Consider the following 14,427-nt stretch of genomic DNA (forward strand, 5'->3'; position numbering starts at 1 on the left):
CGTTGGAATGTTTAAAAAATTGTCCTGGGGTTCCTGAGCTTCTCCTCATTTTTTCTTTTTTGAATTATTGTTTCTTCATTATTTCAGGTTCGATGTTTCTTTCTTCCTTCTGGTCCACACCATTGATTTGAGTCCCAGTTTCCTTCCCGTCACTATTGGTTCCCTGTAAATTTTCCTTTATTCACTTAGCATAGCCTTCATTTTTTCATCTAATTTATGAAGAAATTCAACCAGTTCTGTGAGCATCCTGACTACCAGTGTTTTGAACTGTGCATCTGATAGGTTGGCTATCTCTTCATCGCTTAGTTGTAATTTTTATGGAGCTTTGATCTGTTCTTTCATTTGGGCCTTTTTTTGTCTTGATGTGACTGTTATGTAGTGATGGGCAGAGCCTCACCCAGGCAGGGTAACCCACATCGCTGGGTTGTGACGCTATATGTGGGGAAGGGGTCTGAGAGGGATCAATGGCACTTGTTCTTCTCTCTGCCAGATTTCAGTCACTTCCTCCATGTCCCACAGGCAAATTGGGCCCTTCTGGTGCTGATTCCCATTTAAGTGGGTTTGTGTACATTCTGGGATTCTGTGGGTCTCTCCAATGAACTCTCCTGTGAGGCTTGGAGTTTTCTCCTATCACCTCAACCCACACAGGTGTTTTCAATCAGTGATTTGAGGTTTTATTTCCCCGTGCTGGAACCCTGGGTCGTGAGATCTGTCTCACTCCCCAGTTTCGCATGGTTTGTCTGTGCACGAATGTAAAACTACCCAGTCTGCCAGCTGCCTTGCACACAGTGCTCTGTTCCACAATCTGCTACCTCACTGGGTCTGCCAGCCACCACTTTCCTATGAGTCATCTCTGCCCTGGCTGCCTGACACTGCCCTTCCTTCTTCTCTGGATGAATGTGTCTTCTTTAACTCCTCAGTTGTTAGACTTCCATACAGTTCAATTTTCTGTCAGTTTCAGTTGTTTTTTGTTTTTAAATTGTTTTTGTCCTTCTTTCTGTTGTGTGAGGAAGCACAGTATGTCTACCTACACCTCCATCTTGGCCTGAAGTCTATTAGCAGATGATTTGATTGATATATGGAAACTCAAAAACACTGTTGACTGATTGAATATATTACAATTGGTTTATCAGTTCTAAAAGGTCAATATTCAGAGTCAAACTTTTTCTTTTTTTTTTTCCTTTTTTTTTATTTGATTTTATTTATTTTTAGAGAGGGAAGGGAGGGAGACAGAGAGAGAGAGAGAGAAATATCAATGTGTGGTTGCTGGGGGTCATGGCCTGCAACCCAGGAATGTACCCTGACTGGGAATCGAACCTGCGACAATTTTGGTTCACAGCCCGTGCTCAATCCACTGAGCTACGCCAGCCAAGGCCAAACTTTTTCTATATACCATCAAAAGTAATAAAAATGTAGAACATGGAATTTTAAAGACACGTTATTTAACAAACATAGTTTTCAAAAGTCCCAATATTTCAGAATAAATCTAACTGAAGATGTGGGCAGCTTCTACATTAAAACCTGCAGAACCTGTTCATAGAGTTGAAGACCTACTATTATATTTCCCACTAAATTGATCTCTAGATTTAATGCAATCCTAATCATAATCCCCAAAAGTTTTTAAGTCAAAACTGACCAGCTAATTCTAAAATTTAATATGGAAATACAGAATCCTAAGAATACAAAACCACTCTTGAAACAAAAAATAGTAGACTTATACCACTAGATATCAAGATTTATTGCTATATAAAGTTACAATAATTTGGCAATGTGTGGGGTCATGTAGTACAGATATGCCAACAGATAAGTGGAACTCAGTATGGAATTCAGAAATATTGGGTTGGCCAAAAAGTCTGTTTAGTTTTTTACTGTAAAATAAAACACAGATTTTAATTTTCACCAATAATTTTATTGATTTAGATATTTTGAGCATGTTGGTTATCTCCTGTGTGGTATAACGTTGATTGTTCTCAATTAAATTTTCGATTTGATCGATATAAACTTCAACTGATCTATCCAACCATGGAGAATAGTTCAGCAAGAAATCTCCAGCATGAAACTTTGCAAACCACTTTTAATACTTTTTATCAGTCAAAGCACCTTCTCCATAGACAGCACAAATCTTTGTTTGTGTTTCAGTTGCATTTTTTAACTTTCTTGAAATAGTAAATCATAATATGATGAAAATGTATATTTTCTTCCACCTTCAATATTAAGTTGACTATACAAAAATTCACCAATTTTGATGTTTTCTTAATGCATGCTGATATGAAAGCTGTCACAATACAATCTAACAAAATTGTTTTAAATGATGTTCAAACAACTAAGTGCTGCTGGAACCATCTTACGGAGACAAAACAAAATAAATGGACAATTCAATAGATTAATAAATATCAGATCAATTGATTCATAACAGGAGACAGTGCACAGCAGCAAGGAAAAGATAGTTTGTAAAACTTTGTGGGATAAATTAGATCTTCATTTAAAAAAATGCTAACATTTACCCCCCTACCTCACACCATAAAAATTAATTTCAACTGGAGATCAACATGTGAAAATAATAAAACTTTTAGAAGAAATCATAGGATCATATTTTCATTACCCTGGTGAGTGCAAAGCTTCTTTAAAGATATCAGAAAATAATAACTACCATAGGAAAAAAAATTGAAAAAATGGACCTCATTAAAATTAAGAGTTTGAGTTTATCAAGTGCATTATTTAGAGAAGGAAAAGAAAGCTAGTGTAGATGATTATGTAAGTGACAAAGGACTCATCAAGAATTTTTAAAGAATTTCTATAAATCAAATTTGAAGGAAAAAAACACTGAATACAACAGAGAAATGGGGGAAAAACTGAAATAGCTCTTTAGAAAAGAGACTATACAAATGCAGAGAACACAGTGGTTTTCAACCTCATTAGTCACTAGGTAAATGCAAATTAAAATCATAGTGATATCACAGTACACACCTACCAAAATGATTAAAATAAATCTACTGACAAATGTTGCTGAGGATGTGGAACACCTAGAACTGCCATGCACTGCTGGTGGGGGAGTAAATTGATAAAAGTACTCTGAAAACATTATATAGCTACAATAATTAAAGCAAGTTCTTGGTCATATTTAAAAGACTGACCATATATTACATTATTAATTAATAATTCTATATGTGAATATATACCCCCTAAAATATGTTTATCAAAAAACTTGTACAAATATATTCATTAAGAGTGTTATTTCTAATAGCTCTAAACTAGAAAACACCAAAAAGTCCAACAGTAGAATGGACAAAAACTTACAGTGTATTGATACAAATAGTACATAGCAATAAAAATTAACAGACTGTTATGGCACCCACCAACATATTTAAATATCACACACATAATTTAAGCATAAACAGACAAATAAAAGAGTATACTTAGTGTAATTCTATTTATAGAAAGTTCAAAAATAGATTCCACTAGCTTATGTTGTTATTAGTTGGTGTAGTATAACTTTGGAAAGAGATGACTGGGAAAAGATGGGAGGGGGCAATTTCTTGATCTGGGTATTGCATAATGTATCACGTGTCCAGCTTGAACGCTACTCTGTGTATTTTATCACTGTTATTCAGAGAATTTTCATAATTTCTGCCAGTGTATATTATTTGAGGCAAAGGAATGTGTTAGATGAACATATATAACCTTTCTTGTATTCTACCTTAGTCCTCACTGATGGTGATTATGATGGACAGGCACACAGCATCCATACCTAACTCTTCCTCATATTCCTCACTCTTCCTCTGAAACAAGGAACTCAAAATAAATAGCATGAACCAGCTGTTTTATGAATGTAGGTTATAACAGGCACAGCCTAGACCATAGTGGAGCTATTGTTTCCTAATCCCCCAGGTGCATAACTTGCATCAGTGATAGTGGTGGCACAACAGAGAATTTTGTGTATGCAAATGTGGCTTCCCAAGCCCAGAAATGACAGCAGCTCCCTTGGCTGCTGGGTTCTGCATCATAGCTTTGAGAGTCATTGATGAGAGGTCAATTTCAAGTCTATTTCTCCATTTTTCTCAGTGATTGTAAGCTTTTTCATGCCGTGTAGTAAATTCCTCCTGTATAAACTGCCTAGAGGTGGATTGATTCTCTACAACTAATTCCCGATTGACAAGGAAAGAACACAGTCAGCATTCTGTACAAGGATCAGATGTTTTAACTAGATGGAAAACAGCATTTAGCCTGTTCTGTAATTAGAGTTTAATCATGGCTCTCTTATCTGTGATTGTATGGACTAGTAACTGAAAATTCAGTTAGTCTGTTCAATTTCATCACCCTACTCTTGAAAACTTTCAAATGACAAGCTCTATCCTTATTAAGCCCAATAGCACCCTCAAGGTAATTATAAATATCAGGATTTGCCTGAGAAACACACCAATTAGGTATCATTGTGTGCCACTAAACAGTGAGTTGTAATTTACCTTCTCCCAGTTGTTCATCATGCCTGGTCATTCGTTTGCCCTGTGCTAGTGAACCAACAGGTGCAAGGACCAAGACCCATTAAAGATTAGAAGAGAAGTATAAAAGTTGTAATGGTTCCTCACACAAATGTGCACACATACATACACAGAATCAAACATGAAGTATTGAACAACATGTCAATTTCTTTAGTTAAAGGGGTAGAGAATCATTTCCTTAAAAATCACAAAAGAAGGTATTGGTGATTTACTTAGTTTTCCCTCATGGATTTATGCCATATTTAACACTATCTTTTGCAATATAATGACTTTTAAGTTACATTGTGTATGCATGCCCCTTGATGGGTTGTTTCTTAATTCACTATTTCACAACTAGTATAATGTTTTATTGAGCACCTACTAAGTACAAAGAATGTTGGGCACTATGGTAGACACTGCTACATAAAAAAGTGATTCTATCCTCAAAGAGCCTATAATATGGTGGGAAAGGCAGACGTAAACATTTATATTTAGTTACAAAAAACACACTATAGTTTGTTACTCTATATTGTGGTCAATATTATAAATAAATTGTTATGTAGGTATAAAAGAGGGAGATTACAAAATGAGAGTATTGAAGAGTTAAGACAGATGTTTTGTTTCAGTTGAATAATATTGAATAAAACACCTTTCCAAAATAAACACCATAATGAAATATTATTTTTTATTGTTGTTCAAGTACAGTTGTCTCCATTTTCCTCCTACCACTCCCCCCTGCCCCACCCATCCCTGCCTCCTACCCACCATCCTATTCCCTTTGGCTTTGTCCATGTGTCCTTTATACATATTCCTTGATGACCCCTTCCCCTATTTTCCCCCATTATCCCTCTCCCCACTACCCTGTGGTTACTGTCAGTTTGTTTTTATTTCAAAGTCTCTGGTTATATTTTGCTTGCTTGCTTGTTTTGTTGCTTAAGTTACACTTATAGTTGAGATTATATGGTATTTGTCTTGGCTTATTTCACTTAGCATAATGCTCTTCAGTTCCATCCATGCTGTTGCAAAGAGTAGGAGCTCCTTCTTCCTTTCTGCTGCATAGTATTACACTGTGTAAATGTACCATGGATTTTTGATCCACTCATTTACTGATAGGCACTTAGGATTCTTCCAACACTTCACTATTGTAAATGTGCTGCTATGAACATTGGGGTACAATGATTCTTTGATTTCCCCATTTAAAAAATGAGCAAAGAACCTGAACAGACATTTCTTCAAGGAGGATATATAGAGGGCCCAGAAACATATGAAAGGATGTTCAACATAACTAGCCATCAGAGAGATGCAAATTAAAACCACAATGAGATACCATTTCACACTGGTCAGAATGGCCATCGTAAACAAATCAACAAACAACAAGTGCTGGAGAGGTTGCGGAGAAAAGGGAACCCTAGTACACTGTTGGTGGGATTGCAGACTGCTGCAGCCACTGTGGAAAACAGTGTGGAATTTCCTCAGAAAACTAAAAATGGAACTTCCTTTTGACCTGGCAATTCTACTGCTGAAGAAATATTATTAAAAGACAATTAGGTTCATGGAACATCCTAAGTCTCTGTGCCTCGCCTATGCTAATAGGGTGGACAGTGTGGAGAGGTAAGATGGTTAAGGCAAGATTATGGAAGATCATGAATGTCAGGCTAAGAATTTTAAATGTTATTATCTAGCTATTTGGAGGCCACTTAAACAAGGTACTTAGATGTGAGGGTATTAGAAAGAACATTCTGGAAACAATGTGAAACTGTCTTGACCAATTGAAACAATGAAGCTGAGAGCCTTCTACATTACTAGTGGATAGATTTGCATGGGGAAGGGTGGTGGTAATAGTAATAGGGAGGAACAACCTATATAAGAGAGATGTGTTGGTAAATTCGTAATAATGGGACAAGTTATGGGTGAAGGAGCAGTGGAAAACATGAATGTGGTATATCACTCCCTCAATGTAATAGACAGAACAATGTTATCCTTGAGACGTCCATGTCCTAACCCCTGGTACCTATAAATATCTGAACATAAATGGCAAGAGACTTTGCGTGTGTGGTTAGATTGAAGATTTGGGGGATGTGGGGAGCTTTTCCTGAATTATCTGCATGGACCACATAATTACAATGTTCTTATAAGACTGAGGCAGGAGGGACAGAGAGAAGAGATGGACATATGACAATGAAACTCACTGCACATTGTAGATGAGGAAGAAAGCATAAGTTGGAAAATGTTAGCAGCTTCTAGAAGCTTGGAAAAGTGAGAAAATGGATCCTCCTGATTCTACTCTGAAACTTCCAGATGAATTGCAGTACTACCTACAAGTTAATTTTAGATTGATCTTGGCTTGCATTTCTATGATGTCCTCCAAGCCTGATATACTTCATTCTGCTTCCACTGAAATTTCCCAGGATGTCTTGTCCAATGATATCAATGGAATGAGGTCTTGTCAGATATTTACTGGAGTATTACCTGACTTTCTAACATCACTCACTGCCATTTTTCAAAACTAGAACTAGCATGTGTAACAGAATACTGGATACATTTATCCTCCCTGCTATAGACAGATATTTTAACTGCTATTTTCATCAAAACATTTTTTAAAACTTTTGAATTCACATAACATCTATTAGTAAATAAAATTTCAATATTAGACCATATAAATGGCATAAATGCCTATCTTCCTCTGCCTCCTTGCATCTGGTACAAGTATGCACTCAACAAGTATTTGTGAAGTAGAGTAATGAGGCATAGAATCCTATTAACTCTCATTTTCTTAATTTATGTAATGAGCAATTGTTTGGAGTATGATTAAAATTGGTAACAAACAACCTAAGAATAACATCTATCAACATGATTTCTTGAATACCAATTGTGTACCATCATCCATTTAGACACGAACATATTTCTGTAAGCTTCCCACAGATCTCAGTAACTCTCTCACAAATACTTTCTGGTTACCCATGATTCTATTATTTCAACAATCCTCCACAACACTCAGTCACATAGCCTCAGGGGAGAGGGCCCAACTCTTGAGGTAAAAGGGTGTTTTTTTAGTACAATGTTATTTTCTCAGAACCACACATATACTTTCAGAGCACTTATTTTTGGTTACATTTTGTCATGTTATCTTTCTGTTAATGCCTGTATTCCCCACTAAAATAAAAGTCATGTGATTACATAATCTAAATGCATAATGTGAATGCACAAAGTGTATGTGTTGGATATATGAAGAATTTTAAATTAACTTAACTTCAATGAGTAATCATAGGTAGAATCCTAAATTTTATAATGAGTCAGGTTAATCTGATCCAGGTAGGAACCTAGGTATTTATATTACTGGAAACATATACCATCCACTGACCCCCATCAGAATATATTAAAAGCAAAACACAGAATTTTTTCTCATTGAATCAAAGTCAGGTAGTTAAAAGCTGGTATTTCAGATCATTTTCTGTTATATTATTTTCCTACAAACATTTCATTTGATAGTCTTCGAAGTTGGAAACAAAAGCTTTCTAAAATTGAATAACCACTTTCTCACATGCTACATTTGTGTTCATATTTTGTGAGCCCACTAATGACTCATTTAAATATTTATTGTGCAGTCCAAGTGGGCTTTCTAAATCTTCCCAAGGTGTGATTTAAAGCTAACACAAGATACAGTGTTCACCCAACTAAAGGAGACAGTTTGGGAAATAAAATTGAGACTCTCTTCCACTCATAGCTCCTGTTTCTATATCCAAAGTCATTTAGATAAACATCTAAAAATGTTTTTTTAACAGTAAGAGAATTGTGAATTTCATTTACATGTTTCCTGTTCACATACTTCTATGCTAGTGATGACCAGTGCAGAGTTTATTCAAATAGTTGTCCTGGAACACATATGAGAGGTCAGAGACTATCCAAGTGGTCTCAAGTCCATTATCAGAGACAAATACACACAAAAATGAGAATGGGAGCAGGATCTCTGAAATGCCCTTGGCTATGCAATGCTAAATTATACCTTAAAACTTAGTCTATTCAACTCAGCAGGCTGAAGTAGCTCATCAATGTGATAATTATAATTAAATATGAACAGGAAAGGAATTAGGAGAACAGGACTGCTGTAGATTCTTCTCTGTAGACAGGCTGAAATGAACAAAACTAATACATATTAAGCTATTTTATGTTGGAGATTATTAGAAATTTTAGAATAACAATTATGATAGAATCATTAGAAACCAAAATATGCTGAATGTGATCCATAAATAGAAATTTATATTTACGTAGTATGTTTTAAAAGTCTATGAAGAATCACACATCTAAGCATTGGCTTTGTCTATTTGAAATACTATATGTTTTATAACCTTTATATGATCTTTATTCTTTGTTTAGTTAATGTGGTGCATTACATTGATAGATTAGCATATGTGGAACGATCCTTGTCCCCTTGAAATAAACTCCACTTGACCATCATGCATTATTTTGTAATGTATTGTTGTATTTGGTTTGCTAGTATTTTGTCTAGGATTTTTGCATCCATGTTCATCAGAGATATTGGTCTATAGTTTTCTTTTCTAATGTTATTCTTGTCAGCCTTTTGTATGAGGGTTATTTTAACCTCATAAAATGCATTAGGAAGCATTGCCTCAAACCATCTCCAAATTTAAACTCAATGGTAAAAAACTGGAAGCTTTTCCTCTAACATCAGGAACAAGACAAAGGTGCCCACTCTCACCTCTCTTATTTAATATAGTTCTGGAAGTCCTAGACAGAGCAATTCCACAAGAGAAAGACATAAAGGGCATCCAAACTGGGAAAGAAGTAAAAGTGTCACCTTCTTGCAGATGACAGTATTCTGTATATAGAAAATCCTAAAGACCACCAAAAAACTATAGGAGTAGTAAAAACAATAAACAAATACAGTAAAGTTGCAGGGCCCAAAATCAATGTATAAAATTTCACTGTTTTCCTAAATGCTAACAATGAAACTTCAGAAAGAGAAATTATTTAAAAAATTCTTTTTGGAATTGCAAACAAAAGAATAAAATATCTAGGAATAAACTCAACAAAGGATGTGAAGGATATATATACTGAAAACTACAAAGCATTATTAAAAGAAATTAAAAAAGACAAAATGACATGGATTGGAAGAATCAACATAATTTAAATGGTCATATTACCCAAAGCAGTATACAAATTTAATGAAAACTCTATCAAAACCCCAAATGCATTTTCTAAAGAAATAGAACAATAAATGTTAGATTTGTATAGAACCACAAAAGACCCCAAATAGGCAAAGCAATCCTGAGAAAAAAGAACATAGCCAGAGGTGTAACACTATCTTCAAATAATACTACAAAACTATGATAATCAACACAGCATGGTATTGGCAAGAAAACATATACATAGATCAGTAGAACAGAATTGAGAGCCCAGAAATAAAGCCATAGGTATATAGGTAAATAATTTTTGAAAAGGAGTAAAAAACACACAATGGAGAAAAGAAATATTCAAGGAATGGTGCTGAGAGAACTGAAAAGTCACATGCAAACAAATGAGACTAGGTTAGTTTGTTCCTTTGAAACAAAATTAATTCAAAATGGATCAAAGACCTAAACATAAGATCTGAAACAATAAAGTACATAGAAGAAAACATAGGTGATAAACTTATAGACTTTGATAGAGAACAATTTGACCCCAAAGGCAAGGGAAGTAAAGGCAGAAATTAATAAATGACACTTTATTAAACTGCAAAGCTTCTGCACACAAAACAAACTGACAAAAAAATAAAAAGGCAACTGACAGAATGGAAGATATTTGCAAACAACAGCTTCAATAAAGGGTCAATACACAAAATATATAAAGAAGTCATACAATTCAAAATCAAACAAGCAATCTAATTAAAAAATGGACAGAGGACCTTAACAGCCACCTCTCCTAAAAACATATCCAAGTGGCCAATAGATATATTAAAAATGTTTAACTTCACTAGTTATTAGGATAATGCAAATCAAAATTACAGTGAAATACCACATCACACCCGTTAGAATTGTTACAGAACACAAGGGGTTGGGGGGCCAAATGTGATATACTATCACCAAAAGGATACCCCCAGGTTCATTATGTCCATCACCTTATAGGAAAGACATCTCTCAATGCCAGAGATTTGTGAAAAGGGAAGGAAATGTTTATTTAATGCTGTACAGACTTAAAATAGCGACCTAATGTCTTCATCAAAATCCCAAAGTCCCTTAAAACACCCACAAACACATACAATCCTTCCTTCCCCCTTTGACCAGTCTGGGGTACTGTAACTCTGCAAAAGAAATAGAAGTCCATGGCTCATGCAGCCCCCAGTTCTTCCCAGTAATCCATGCTCTGCTGGTAGGCCTCCCTTGGTTCCTGGTACCATCAGCTGTGTCACTGGGATCTCTGCTAAAGCTAGGTGGTGGTTCCCCCTACTAAAGTTGTGGGGGTCCCCACTCTGGGAAAGTTGCGTGGTTCTCTTACATGTCCACAGCTGCGTGGTCCTCTTGGCATAATGGCTGTGGGATTCTCCACTCTGCCAAAATCACGTGGTTCTCCTTTCAATGGCTGCTGCATCTCAGTTTAAATCCCTGAGCCAATCTTCCTCTGCAGCCCCATTTCCAACTCCTCCCACAATTTGCTACACTTGCCAGCACTCTCTTATCCTTCCAGCTTTACTGGGCTGCCATAGTGAGTTTGGGCAGGCATGGCCCCATTTCATGGAGCCAATCATCTCCAAGCTCTCATGCAGGCACTGTAACTCAGGGAAGTTGTCTCCCAGTTTCATCTTGGGGGGAAGTAACTTCTATCCCCCCTGGCTCAGAGCCTGGTCACAGCTATTTAACATATCTATGCAACCAGTTAAAGGTTATAGATATGTTAAATGACCACATCAGTGGTTAGCTGCAAGGCTGTTGCTATGCAAACAGCTCTCAATGGCTCTCCTCCACTTATCCTTCCCCCAACCCACACCTGAAGGGGAAAGAGGTGAAGACATCTTACATGTCTTTCTAATATTTCCTGGACACCCTGAGTTCCGGGCCCCATTCCAAATCCCTATTCAGCACCCCCCTCTTGGCTTCACCCTGTAACAGAGTGACCATTATCAACAAGTAATGATAAGTGTTGAAGAGGTTACAGAGAAAAAGGAACTCTCATTCACTGCTGCTATAAATGTAGACTGGTACAACTACTATGAAAAACAGTATAGTGGCTCCTCAAAAATTTAAGAACAGAGTTGCCATATGACCCAGCAATCCTTCTTCTGCGTATCTACCACACAAAATTAAAAACACTTATTCACAAAGATATATGCACCCCAATATTCATTGTGACATTATTCACAGTGGTCAAGACATGGAGACAACCAAATTTCTTTTGATAGAGGATTGGATAAAGAAGATGTGGTACATATATACAATAGAGTATAACACAGTCATAAGAAAACATGAAATACTGCAATGTGTGACAACATGGACGAATCTTGAGAATATTGTGCTAAGCAAAATACATCAGTCAGGAAAAGCTAAGAATCATATGAGTTCACTTATATGTGGGATACAAAACTGAAACTCACAGACACAGACAGACAACAGCATGGTGGTTACCAAAAGGAAAAGGGTGCAGGTGGGGTGTGGAGTGGACTTCATATATGGTGATGGAAGAAGATTTGACTTTGAGTGGTGAGAACACAATGTGATATAAAGTGTATGCATCATAGAAATGTATACTTGAACCTATAATATCACCTTATGAACCAATGTCACCCCAATGAATTTAATAAAATAAAATAAAATAGACCCAGGCAATGGATGTGATTTAAAAAAAAGATATAAGGTCACTATCTTAACACATGCAAATTTATCCAGATATGAATGTGAAAATAATATTGTCAAGAAGATGAAACTAAGTCTGAATAATCAAAGTTATAAAGGGAAGGAAATATAAAAGTAAGATATAAAGGAAATATAAAAGTAAGATAAAATGGAAAAGAAACTGTACAAAGAAAGGGAAGCAGCAAAATGGAGAATACCCCAAAACAATGGCCATCAGCTCAGTGAAATGCAATCCATTATAAATTGAGTTATAGTGGAGAAACATTTCAACTATGTTGAATATTTGTAAGTATTAAATATTTCAAAACTAACGATTTCTCCTTTTTGCAGTTCCTTTTTTATTGTTCAAGTACAATTGTCTCCATTTTCCCCCACCACACTCCCCCACCCCACCCACCCCCTTCTCTTACCCTCAATCCTACTCCCCTTTGGCTTTGTCCATGGGTCCTTTATACATGTTCCTTGACAACCCTTCCCTTTCTTTCTCCCTTTATCCCACTTCTCCCTCCCCCCTGGTTACTGTCAGTTTGTTCTTTATTTCCATGTCTCAGGTTATATTTTGCTTGCTTGTTTGTTTTATTGATTAGGTTACACTAATAGGTGAGATTATATGGTATTTGTCTCTCACCACCTGGCTTATTTCACTTAGCATAATGCTCTCCAGTTCCATCAAAAAATAATGATTTCAAAGACTTCTTTGAGGCCAGAGCACTAGAGAAAGTCAAAAGAAATGAATAATGATTAATATGAGCCAACTATGGTTTACAAAAAAAATTAGAAAAGTCTTTTGGAGATACATAAAAACATTTAATGAACCAACTATGGGGGAAAAGTCCAGAATGATGCTTCTTTCCCTAATTTGAACCAGTATTACAAATGAAGACTTGGACCAAACATTAGAAATTTTTGTTTCCTCAGATTTAAAAAAGAACAATCGTAAGTACACTAATAAACTGAAGTACTGGATGAAATGGCAAGAAAATGTTTACCTTTTAAAATAAAACACCTTACATTTCAATTTTGATTTAGTATGTTAATATGACAGCCATTGAATCTTTTAATAAATAACTATTTTTATATTGCCCACTAATAGGAGAGCACTTGACTTTGGCAAATAAATGTGGGTGCAGTTCCAGAGGCATTTGACAAGACAGCAGCTCAACATAGACATAGAAAAAATTATAGATATATTTTTAGTTATTGAAGAGATGTATTGGTGATTATACTGGGGTTTAAAATTATGTGGTTGTTATCCCTGAAAATACCTGAGGAAAGAATTTTTGTCAGGAATTTATAGGTGTTGTACTAGCAAGGAGTTGTTTCAGTAAAGAAGACAGAATTTGTATCTGAGAGGAAAAAAGGCAGAGTGACCACAGGGACAGCTGGCCTGACAGCAAGAGGAAGTTCACTCTGTTCATTCATCATCAGAGAATGACATTAGAGAAAGGTTAATTTGGGTCATGTTCTGTCCAACCTGAGAAAAACTGCCCAAAGAAAAGTTTGGATATCACCTGTATCACTTAAGGAAATAATTTCAGGGGTAATGTGTTCAGAGGGAAAATCTCTGAGATAACTCTTGGGACCCCATACACTTGAGCCTCTAGTAGAGTGCCTGGTTCAAATTGATTGCTTGAGATCCTGCCCCTAATGGATTTTCAGTCTCATCCAGCAAATGTGTTAAGAGCTGTGTGTTGGATTTCAGACATCAAGAAATGAGGAATGAGGGCAACATAGCTTCTTTATACCTGTTCAGTTTTAATTCTCTATTGTTTTGTTATGTTTCTAAAATGTAAATATCACATGGTTCAAGTTAAATATTTCTGTACAGTCTATGTTCTATGTTTGATATAATTCTTTTAAAATGATTAAAATCAACACAGGTTATAATTTTTAATTCTCACCTGCATATGTTTTTATTGATTTTTAGAGAAAGGGGGATGAGAGTGAGAAACATTGATTGGTTGCCTCCCATACACATCTTGACCAGGGATTGAACCCACAACTTTTTAGATGCTCCAACCAACTGAACCACCCAGCCAGGAGCAAGATTATAATTTTTAAATCAGAAGAGAATTTGAGAACTCTGAATGAGCTAATATTTGATA

The sequence above is a fragment of the Phyllostomus discolor genome, chromosome 7 (genome assembly GCF_004126475.2).
Source record: "Phyllostomus discolor isolate MPI-MPIP mPhyDis1 chromosome 7, mPhyDis1.pri.v3, whole genome shotgun sequence".
Classification (NCBI taxonomy): Eukaryota; Metazoa; Chordata; class Mammalia; order Chiroptera; family Phyllostomidae; genus Phyllostomus; species Phyllostomus discolor.